The 12032-nt window shown below is 37.3% G+C and overlaps 1 protein-coding gene across 2 annotated transcripts in view; it reads right to left on the reverse strand.

Moving 5' to 3' along the window:
• The window catches only part of LOC117402378 (1-acyl-sn-glycerol-3-phosphate acyltransferase epsilon-like), a 38612-nt gene extending 38093 nt beyond the window's left edge, over positions 1–519 (reverse strand). Inside the window, exon 1 of one of the 2 annotated variants that reach the window (XM_034003456.3) lies at positions 1–519. This exon is cut by the window's left edge and continues 329 nt beyond it. The gene's annotated coding sequence lies outside the window, so the exon portion shown is untranslated. The other variant, XM_034003457.3, reaches the window with a different exon arrangement.
• Between the last annotated feature and the right edge of the window lie 11513 nt (positions 520–12032).

Genomic DNA, 12032 nt, shown 5'->3' on the forward strand with positions numbered 1-12032 from the left:
TGACGGCCCAATCTGACATGTCAGACTGTATTAAGCCATACATAAAGCGACAGTTGCTCACATTAATTACTTTCACTACCCTCCACTAATTGGTGGCAAATAAGAAAGCATGTAACAACTGAAGATTAATATATTATTAAAAAAATACCACGGCTTCAGTGCAAAAAAAAAAAAAAAAAAAAAGTCACTATCATAAAAAAACACTGATTAATTTAACGCTATGTTTTGTCCAAATCAGGATTGCATGCCTTTTTTTACTTAAATGAACGACACATCTCTTAACAACTGAATTCCTAGCACTGACCCTAGTAATATTGACTCAAACATATATACTTATATCACATTTTCCTTATGAACTTCCTTTACAAAGTCACTCACGCCTTCCTATAGACTCCATGTTGGACGGGCTACGTAACAGCACCTCTTAACACCGAGACCACTCATTGGCTGAGGTTGCACTTCCTGAGGTCCCGGTTGCTAAGGGAAGATGACAGTTGCTGGCTGGCTGGCTGATCCATGCTGTTTTGAGAGAACGGCAATTGGTTGTACTATCCTGCTGTTGATAATCTTCCTTGTGATACTGTAGTTACCTGTGCAGATGAACGTATGGTTTAAGAATGTGTGTGTGTGTGTGTGTGTAATATATATATATATATATATATATATATATATATATATATATATATATATACTGTATGTGTGTGTGTGTGTATATATATATCTATATATGTGTGTGTGTGTGCGCGCGTTTTTTAAATGGTAGTGACATATATATGCACTACTAATAGCTACACTGGACTGTAGATAGGAGCATTTTTAATTTCGGCATGTACAGAATAACAAAAACATTAAGGGCATAATGTTTCAGTTATCTTTGCTTGTGAACCCAACCCAGCTGTTTAACAGAATTCCTAATTAATTATTGTTAGTTACAAACAGACCATACCTCCATTTACTGATGTGAAGATGTGTATTACGTTATACTGTCACTCAACTGGGGATCCCTTGTAGGTAATACTAAGTCGTAAAATATACTTTTTTACCCTTTTGTTACAACCAGCTGGGTCATATGTAGTTTATTTCAGCACAAATAAGTATCTTGCAACCATATACAGTTCAGTGAAATACAAAAAATAAGTGGCAGAGATGGTGTGCATGTTTTCAACCTCTAGTTTTGCAGTTATAAAGTGGTGTGTACAACACTGACATACATAATTTAATTGTACAACATAAAGCCCCTTTCACACTGACATGCTGTACCCGTGTCGGAACCTACCGGGTTAGGACCCAGTGTCATTAGGCTCGGCTACGCGAATTCACCCTGCATTTCATAAAGTACGGTTGACGCAAGTACACAATGCGCGTATCAATGCCCTGGAAGCAGCTTGTTACGGACGCTTCCAAGTATCTCTGGATTGAACCGTCGGCCCAAATGTTGATTACAGCAAATGATTCTTTATCCCTGCTGTAATCTGGCTCATGGTGTGTCTCAATCAACAAAAATATGTCTAAACAGAATAAAAAGAAATGTTCCTTGCAGAAGTGAAAACTTCACACAGGCGTGGCTTTGTTATTTTGTCAGTTTACGAACGGCCGTTATGCATTTTGTCGTGCTCAACATGGGTCAAAGCGTGTCGACCCACATCCTGAAGTGGGTTGCTGGGACCCAGGTCAACCGGGGTACGACTAGGGTACCTGGTTTCACACGATGCGGGATTGTGACCCGGATAGTCAGAACCCGGCTAGGAGTGCCAGTGTGAAAGGGGCTTAAGTTGCTATTTAAACTAATAAATAAATATTCATTTAAATGTCAGAATACCACTAACAGAGATACTGTAGAAATAAAAGGAAAAATAATAATTGGTCTGCAGCTAGGGAAATTGGCTGGTTTGCAAGGTACACATTCACTTTGTAATTTTAGTCTTCACATGCCTGTGTTGCCTTTGCATCACTAAAAAGTGCTCTCTAGATCACTATAATGGAACCAGTAACCCAATTAAAGCAAAAAACATGACTCCTTAAAATGAACAATATAGAGATCAAGAAACTTAACCCAGTCCTAATTGGGTTCCCAAAAGGATTCAAATTAACTCCTGTTGACACAGGCAGTAACAAAATGTGTGCATGAGTGTACAAGGCATTCTTGTCATTTGATAATAGGGGTTCAGTTGTGTTTTTAGTGGTGAAGGTAACACTTTTTATTTATTTATTTTTTTTGTTACATGATCTTGTTTTTTTGTTATGGTTTCATTGGATTATTTAAAGCATCTGTCATTAAGAATTCACTTCCAAATTCCAATACCACATTACTTGATTCTCATTCCTGACATTATGTTTTCATTCCTCGTTTAAATTTGTTTTAACGTGTCAAATGTAGGTAGCTTAATCATATTAAGCCCTCCCCTTAAACCCACTTACAAGTGCTTCCTCTTATAAACAACTGAACAAGTTAAGGACATCTTTCTTTAGAGATACAAATACTAATATCTTTAAAAAGTCAAAGAAATAAATACAATTGTTGGTGTATGTGATTTTAAAAGTTAAAATAATTATAATAGTATGGTTTTCATTGCAGGACCCAATGAGAATTGTATCACAGGAACTGTCATCTTCAAACAGATTATTATTTTTTTTTTCAAATAATGTTTGGGAATTGTTTGTCATGACCAACCAAGGAAAACTTCCATATTGTAATTATATATTTTGTCATTATAGGCCAACTGCTTGGAAAAGGACAAAAAAGTGGGCCAGTTTCCATGCAGGGCTATTTACATGTGAAGTGGCGAGGCGCATGCACGTTTGGGAGAATTACTCATGAGAATCAGGTTTAAGGCCAAAAAAAAAACGGCCAAAGAGAGGGATAGGGTAAATCTCATCTACTCGTGTAAATGACAAAAAAACACAGGAAAACCACACCCATTTTCACATGGAAACCTGCATTTCACATGAAAATGTAAAGGAGCTAATTTGACATCACTATAAATATTGAAAGGGAGCAGGTCAGTTGTTACTGTGGGTTCCAAGACGGCAAAAAGTAATTGGCTAATGGGCGGATATATGGTTAGCAGTGGTATATTTCACCATAATGATAATGTGGGCAGCTTTTTTTTATTATTGTTTGTTGCTGTGTTCCTGTCATGCTGTATATCTCAAGTGGGTTTACAGCTCTGTGTAACACTTTTTCATATACCATGAACTGCGTTCTGCACTTGTTATAGTATTAAAGCAACTGTTTGAGAATACCCTTGCTGTAAAAACTACGCTAAAGTTAAACATGAAGAACAAGTGAGCTGCTTAAATGTCTGTACTAAATTCCCTTGACTTTGATCCCAGCTATGTCCAAGGACAATGTGTGTCCGCCCTCCACTCAAGTTCGTCAGCATGAGGAGGAAACCCAGGTGCTGATAAATATAGTTAGTGAACCGGATTTTTTGAGGCAGCGCGATCGCCCAAAACGGTGCAACAAACCAATATATCAACAACAGGGAATACACAGCACAGTCCCACAAGCTAGGGACAAATTAAAAAAACTTAAGCAGTCCTACCTGCAGGAACGAGCAAGGAGATGCCATTCAGGAGAAGGACAGTCCTAGTTTCGGTTCTGGGAAGACATGGACTGTTTATTGGGGCAGTGTCCAGTGGCAGTTGCAGCTGGCCACTTCTCAGTGCGCTGCATCTGAAGAGCCATCCTGCTGCCTTGATAAAGGTAACATCTTGTTGTGTTTTACATGCACGTTGAAAAACTTACATTACTGCTACTTCAAAGTAATTGTGATACTTTTCATTTTATTACTGAACCTTCCACCAGTGCTACCTCTTCAGCAGCCACAACCTCCTCAAGTAGAGCTACACAGGTGAGCGAACACCCAGATTCAGATGTCACGTATGTGGAGCAGCCAGAGGAGGCAACTGAGGATGAGAAATCGGTGGATGAGATGCACATTCACAATCTGATGTGGCAGATGGAGGCGATGAGGCTCTATTTTTATTTGTATTTATTTTGTCTCTTGGGTTTAACTGAACTGTATACAGGCATGTCAAATTGAAGATCGATAATACTTTTAAACTACAGCATTAAACACAAACACTGTCAAGTTAGGAATATGTGAGGAAAATATAAAATCTTTATACTTTCAGTCTACACATAACTGAGTAGCCTATTTTCATTAACAATACATTAATCCCTTAGAAATATGAATCTGCGGAAGTGCGTGTTGACATGTATACAATCCTGAAGACCGGAACGCCGCAGCATTATGCGCAGATCCTGGCATGCCACACGAGATGTCTTTAAATCTTTGAAATAAAAAAACAAGACAATAGCTGTATTTTGACACATTATGGATTTGTGACTTTATAAGGTACTTAACATGAAAAGTCATAATATACTGTATTCTCCCACGCAACTCTACTCACTCCACTGGCTCCCAATCACCGCTCGCATCCAGTTCAAGACTCTTGTACTAGCCTACAGATGCCTTGACCAGACTGCACCCAGCTACCTCCAGATCCTCATCTCTCCCTACACCCCCACTCGACCTCTGCGCTCCGCCTGCACTAGAAGACTGTCTCTACCTCCTCTACGCTCCCCTGCCTCCAGAGCCCGCTCCTTCTCCACCCTCGCTCCGCAGTGGTGGAATGACCTTCCTACAGATGTCAGGACTGCCCAGTCCTTGACCACATGTCGGCGCCTCCTTAAGACTCACCTCTTCAGATAGCACCTGTAGAACTCCTCTGTTTTTCCCCTGGGACACTTATCACCCTTCCTTAAATGCGCTTTACTTGCTCTTATCTGCCCCCTATTTTACTGCATTTAATCCTGTACTTCAGAGTACTGTAATCTGCCAAGTGTTTAATCTGTAGTATTTTGTATTTAATCATATCCTGATGTAACTATCACTGACACTGTTATCTGCTGTATTATTGAATTGTATTTTGTCATACTTGTACTTGCTAGGACCAAAGTCATTGTATTTATCTTGCTCTTAATTGTATTATTACTTGTATTGTGATACTTGAAATGTATTTGCTTACGATTGTAAGTCGCCCTGGATAAGGGTGTCTGCTAAGAAATAAATTATATATATATATATATATATATATATATATATATATATATATATACAGTGCCTTGCGAAAGTATTCGGCCCCCTTGAACTTTGCGACCTTTTGCCACATTTCAGGCTTCAAACATAAAGATATGAAAGTGTAATTTTTTGTGAAGAATCAACAACAAGTGGGACACAATCATGAAGTGGAACGAAATTTATTGGATATTTCAAACTTTTTTAACAAATAAAAAACTGAAAAATTGGGCGTGCAAAATTATTCAGCCCCTTTACTTTCAGTGCAGCAAACTCTCTCCAGAAGATCAGTGAGGATCTCTGAATGATCCAATGTTGACCTAAATGACTAATGATGATAAATAGAATCCACCTGTGTGTAATCAAGTCTCCGTATAAATGCACCTGCACTGTGATAGTCTCAGAGGTCCGTTTAAAGCGCAGAGAGCATCATGAAGAACAAGGAACACACCAGGCAGGTCCGAGATACTGTTGTGGAGAAGTTTAAAGCCGGATTTGGATACAAAAAGATTTCCCAAGCTTTAAACATCCCAAGGAGCACTGTGCAAGCGATAATATTGAAATGGAAGGAGTATCAGACCACTGCAAATCTACCAAGACCTGGCTGTCCCTCTAAACTTTCAGCTCTTACAAGGAGAAGACTGATCAGAGATGCAGCCAAGAGGCCCATGATCACTCTGGATGAACTGCAGAGATCTACAGCTGAGGTGGGAGACTCTATCCATAGGACAACAATCAGTCGTATACTGCACAAATCTGGCCTTTATGGAAGAGTGGCAAGAAGAAAGCCATTTCTTAAAGATATCCATAAAAAGTGTCGTTTACAGTTTGCCACAAGCCACCTGGGAGACACACCAAACATGTGGAAGAAGGTGCTCTGGTCAGATGAAACCAAAATCGAACTTTTTGGCAACAATGCAAAACGTTATGTTTGGCATAAAAGCAACACAGCTCATCACCCTGAACACACCATCCCCACTGTCAAACATGGTGGTGGCAGCATCATGGTTTGGGCCTGCTTTTCTTCAGCAGGGACAGGGAAGATGGTTAAAATTGATGGGAAGATGGATGGAGCCAAATACAGGACCATTCTGGAAGAAAACCTGATGGAGTCTGCAAAAGACCTGAGACTGGGACGGAGATTTGTCTTCCAACAAGACAATGATCCAAAACATAAAGCAAAATCTACAATGGAATGGTTCACAAATAAACATATCCAGGTGTTAGAATGGCCAAGTCAAAGTCCAGACCTGAATCCAATCGAGAATCTGTGGAAAGAACTAAAAACTGCTGTTCACAAATGCTCTCCATCCAACCTCACTGAGCTCGAGCTGTTTTGCAAGGAGGAATGGGCAAAAATTTCAGTCTCTCGATGTGCAAAACTGATAGAGACATACCCCAAGCGACTTACAGCTGTAATCGCAGCAAAAGGTGGCGCTACAAAGTATTAACTTAAGGGGGCTGAATAATTTTGCACGCCCAATTTTTCAGTTTTTTATTTGTTAAAAAAGTTTGAAATATCCAATAAATTTCGTTCCACTTCATGATTGTGTCCCACTTGTTGTTGATTCTTCACAAAAAATTACAGTTTCATATCTTTATGTTTGAAGCCTGAAATGTGGCAAAAGGTCGCAAAGTTCAAGGGGGCCGAAAACTTTCGCAAGGCACTGTATATATATATATATATATATATATATATATATATATATATATATATATATATATATATATATATATATATACCTGTAATACACAAATAAAGTAATATTCGTGAAAATTACTATGAAATCCACTACTGCTTGGAGAATGAAAGATGCCCAGTACTTTCTGTTGAGGTAATCTCTCAGACAGTGCTGTGGTGCTTTGATGGGAATGTGGGTAGCATCAATCATCCCCATTACTTGGGGCAACCTGAACTTTTCAGCGACACGCAGAGCAATGCTTTTTGCTTCAATTACATCTGGCATGCATATGTACATGTTGCAGTGCCTCTGAACAAGAGAGTTGACAAATTTGTAAATACAGCGATGAACTGTGGTTTTATGCACCCCAAAACACATTGCCAACTACCCTGTACTCAGCTGAGGATGCCAGCCTATACAGAGCAATTGCCACTATTTTCTCCACAGGCACAGCAGCCCATATGTAATTCCTTGCTGGCTGCATATCCTCCTTTACCAGTTCCACTATAATGTGGAATGTGGCCCTGGTGACATGAAAAAACTCTATCCACCTATTCCAACCAGCAAGACGGACGAGTATGTGTCCAAACCGTCCTTTCGCTAACCATAACCATTAGCATTAGATAACATGGCATAAGGATTTGCTGGTAGAGGATGTTTGGAGGTTCAATCTCCCGAAACAAAGGCAAAACATCCACTGTTCCCAATCCAGCCAGCCTTGGCAGTATACGTGGAAGGTGTCTGGCACAGAGCTTTAGATTCCTACGCCTTCGTTGGTTTTCAGCCATGGTGCTCTGCAATACCTGCATTGATCAGTTTCAATTTATACCTCTGAGTTGATTTTTAATTCATGAGTCGTAAGATAAATAACTTGAAGCAGTATTCACTACTAAGGATTTGCCACCCCACCAATGACATTTAAAAAACAAATTTGGGCAAGAGCAGTAAAACATATTATTAAACAACCACACGCAAGGTATTTAGAAATTGCAGCTTTATTACATCAGCTTACATTACCTTGTATACCAGTTCTCTGTGCACATAGAAACAACATTTACACAAGCCCTCTGCAAAAACAGCATGAGAACTTTATGCACAGCTAAGCCCCCACCTTTCCCCTTCATTTGCATGACGTCGGGTGAAAAGCCAGGTTTTCTCGAGTAAAATAAACTGAGCGAATGGAAACCCCAAAAAGCATTTTGCACAAGACATTTTACTTGAGCAAATGTCTTGAGCTAAAAAAACACATGCATTCCGCCAATGACATTATACATCCTAATCAAGGACCCCCACCCAATGAATCTATTGAAGTGGGAATTTTTGTTCTTGTTTCAATCTTGCCCATTTGTTGAATAATGGGATGTACCGTTAGCCCAAGCATTGGAAAGTAAGATGATCATTTAACAACAGAGCTGACATCAAGGTAGTAAGTGTAACATTTGAAATACATTTGACCTCATTCACCATTGTTGTATGTGACAAGAATCCAGCTAAAATCTCAAAACGGATATAGAGTATTTAAAAAAAAAAATACCTTCAACAGTTAGTTCTATCAAAGAAAAGACTCCAAGGGACTCACAAAACTGATCATAGTTAGTGAGCTGTTTAATACTTTTATTAATAGAAGTTGCTATGGTTGCGAAGTATAATTTATCTTAAAGGTTTTCCCTGTGCAGTGCAAATTAATAGTTGAATTATAGAATCCAGTAAGCACCCTTATTGAATGTCCCTCATCTTATCTAACCAAAACATATCACTTCTAGAGTAAAGGATCAATTAAAAATAAAATTAATCTTTAGTTAGGGTAATAATATTGATCTTTTACTAGCATATTAAGGCAATTATTACTAGATGTATTTAATCCAGACAGAAACCTTTAACATCCGAAATAATTGATACCTATCATTACAGCAGGGTTTGGGCAAGCCTTTGATGTGTTTATTAACCCATCATTATCCCCCTGTGAATTGTATCCTTGCTGTCATTGAGTTTGACCCTTTCTTCAATTAGCTATGTCTATCACTGTATCTTTCTTAGCGGCTCCTTACCAGTGGTATCTTTTGTGTGTTTGCAGAGGGCTTAGATCTCCTTTGGCAGGTAATTTTAGAAATCTTCCTGGTTTACCTGTACTGTTTTACGTGACCAGGCATTAAGAGGGAGAGGAATTATAAACCTGACAGAACATATTATAATGTTATTATAATTTGTCATCTTGGCATGTACAGGTTTGGTTTAAATCATTTTTGTTAGTGAAGAAGTGCTTACATACTATTTTCCAGTTGCAAAGTTTGAGTTTATGAATGAAAGGTGGGGCCAGTCATGGCCTGTTTTCAGGAGATAACACAATTATGTCAAGGGGCCCTTATTCAGATGTGAATCTCGATTAAACTGATACCCAGAGGTGACTGTTCAAGATCAGGTCAAGACTTCAACCATATAAATAGAAAACCTACTTCAAGTGAACCATTACAAATAGAAAAAAGGCTTATTACACACTCAGAATACTGACCTGTAGTCCATACTAAGGAATAGAAAAAAATAGACATCACAATAAGCAATATTATTTTGTGTTAACGGTTCATATTAAGCAATTTAAATTGAAGCTACAATAACCACGCATTTTAACAGGAAACACAAAAGACTGTTAATTTGCAATTCAGGATGTGATGCAACATCTCATTCACAGAGGATGCTTGGCAATGCTTAGTCATAACAAACTAACAACTGAGCAAAAAGTCACTCAGATGAACAACTAAATTGCTGAAAATCATATAAGTTGTAGCTCACACTAAGACCAACAATGCCCATTTTAAAAATACATTTTTACCATAAGACAAAGAATTGTAATGTGGCATGCAACAGTCGTACATACTACAGGTTATGCAAATGTCTGTGTTTTTTTTTCTTCTACAAATTATGGTATCACTAGTGTACAAGGCAGTCCTCGGGTGATGGCCACCCAGGTGATTAGCTGGGTCAGTCATACCGGGAGTTCACGTGTCTAACCTTTATTCCTGTTATATACTACTTTTAATAAAATGTATTTAATATTGATATAATGAAAAAATTTCTCTGTGTGGACTGTAAGAAATGTAGTGAGAAGTGTCGTGAGAAATGTAACATTCCAACATTCTATCTAGCACCTCTGTTATGAGCAGAGCAGAGTAGTCTGTTCAAAGCTACATAACCTGACTGTTTGCTTCACTGAATGGAAAGCACAAGCAATAATCTGCTTGTAGATTAAGTTGAGTGTATAAGCAAATATGTTGAAGGGTTTTAGTTTTCAAAAAAAGTGACAAAAGACAAGTGAAGTGGAAATGAAGTGCATTTCAACAAAAATACACACATTGTTTGACATTAAGTTCCTCTCCTCATATAAGTTACTCCTGTTTTCTTATCTCAAACTAATTATAATGGATGTGTTAATAGAACAGACCAGGTTAATTCATAGTTCAGTGCAAACCTTTTATGACAACAGTAAAAATTCTCCTGAAGCAAAGCAGGACTAAAAATGATTCTTTTTGAAAGTGATGCATTATGATGAATTATGTAGAATATAACTGTAGTTTGGTTTCCCAGTTTAGCATAGATTAATGTTACTCAACGTAATGCCAAATCTGTTCAAAATGTTAGTTATCAATGTCTTGTTAAAATAAAAGGCATACATTTATTTTTTTGTGTATGTAACCTTTTAGCCTTTTAACAAATGTAGTTCTTATGTCAAGTTGTTGAACTTTTCAGATACCAAATTGGACAATCTTAACAACGGAACTTTAATATTTGAACAAAATGATGTTGTCATAATAAATCACAGGGTACTTTGTAAAATGTTAACTTTTACTTCTCAACTGAATGCAAATAAAGTTTGATATTGTCAGTATTCCAATTAGGATGGCAAACATTAAACAATAATGTATAAAATTACTTTGGTTTTCAAGAATGTTTTTAATCTTTCTGACTAGAAAAGGATTACAATAATATTTTCATACACTTAGAACTTCCCCAGTATTTAACCTGTCACTCTTGATTACAATTTTCATTTTATCTTATTCATAACAGAAGAATTATATCAAGTTTCAGATCTATTACGACATACCTAATGCTTTTTCTCTTAACTAATAAAAATAAAAATGTATATTTTATCAATAACAAAAAGACAACTGTCCTTTTTACAGGTGATAATTATTATTTATTTATTTTAATGTCCAATTATTTTGTCCCCTGATTTTCTACCCAATTTGGAATGTACAATAATTTATTCCCCTCACTGCAGCAATTCCCCACACAGCTCAAGAGACCTGAAGGTTCAGTGGGCATCGTCCGATCCCACGAACGAGACAGTTTCCCTTTATACACCCAGGAACTAGAGAGCATTAGAGCCAATGTGACGCTCCTTTCAGAATCCCCAGCGAAGAACGGCAACACAAACCTGCGCTGTATGACTAACCCTGCACACAACGCGGCTGTGCTTTAACCAGGTGAGCCACTTGGGGACACCATGACAAAACCATCTGCTAATTATTTATAAAACAGTGAATCATGGATGAATGCTTCACACAGCCCATCTTAAAGACCAGGGGTTATAACTGAATATATTTTCACACATTATTTACCAGTATCTGCATTCATTTAGCCATTTCTGATTTGTTAGCCAGCATTTTTGTGTCTACAAAAATAAGAATCAGCTTGACATATGAACATACGGTATGTTTTTTTAAAAAATTATTATAATTATTTTTTGTTTGGTTTGGATACAACAATCCTTTAGTTTGTTTACCAATCATTCCTGAAGTGCATCACTTCATAAAAAATATACCATGGTTAAATTGCGTTACTCTGCATTCATTTTTACGTAAATTATTTCAAGATGAATTAAGAAAAAATTTAAATGGAACTTGACATTCAATAAACACTTAAATTATAGGCAGAAGAATCAGGGCAGGGAATTAAAATCATTAAAGGAAAGATGTAAACTATGTTCTCCAAAACAAATTATTCTATAGATGATGCTATAGTGATGGCCAACCACCTGAACTAGCCAACTTATGTTTTATTGTACTTAATCAGGCTACATATGGTTTTAACATGCAATAAGTTTGAGATTACCAAGGTAATTCCTTCAGTACCATGCTTGGCTAAATTCATGTTTTATTGAGTCTAAAAACACAACATTCAACAGAAAGTTTCACAGTACATAAGTACAATAGAACATGTATAATTACTTCTTAAATAAAAACTACAGACTATGTTTGCAATGATATTAAAA

This window comes from Acipenser ruthenus, chromosome 5, assembly GCF_902713425.1.
Source record: "Acipenser ruthenus chromosome 5, fAciRut3.2 maternal haplotype, whole genome shotgun sequence".
Classification (NCBI taxonomy): domain Eukaryota; kingdom Metazoa; phylum Chordata; class Actinopteri; order Acipenseriformes; family Acipenseridae; genus Acipenser; species Acipenser ruthenus.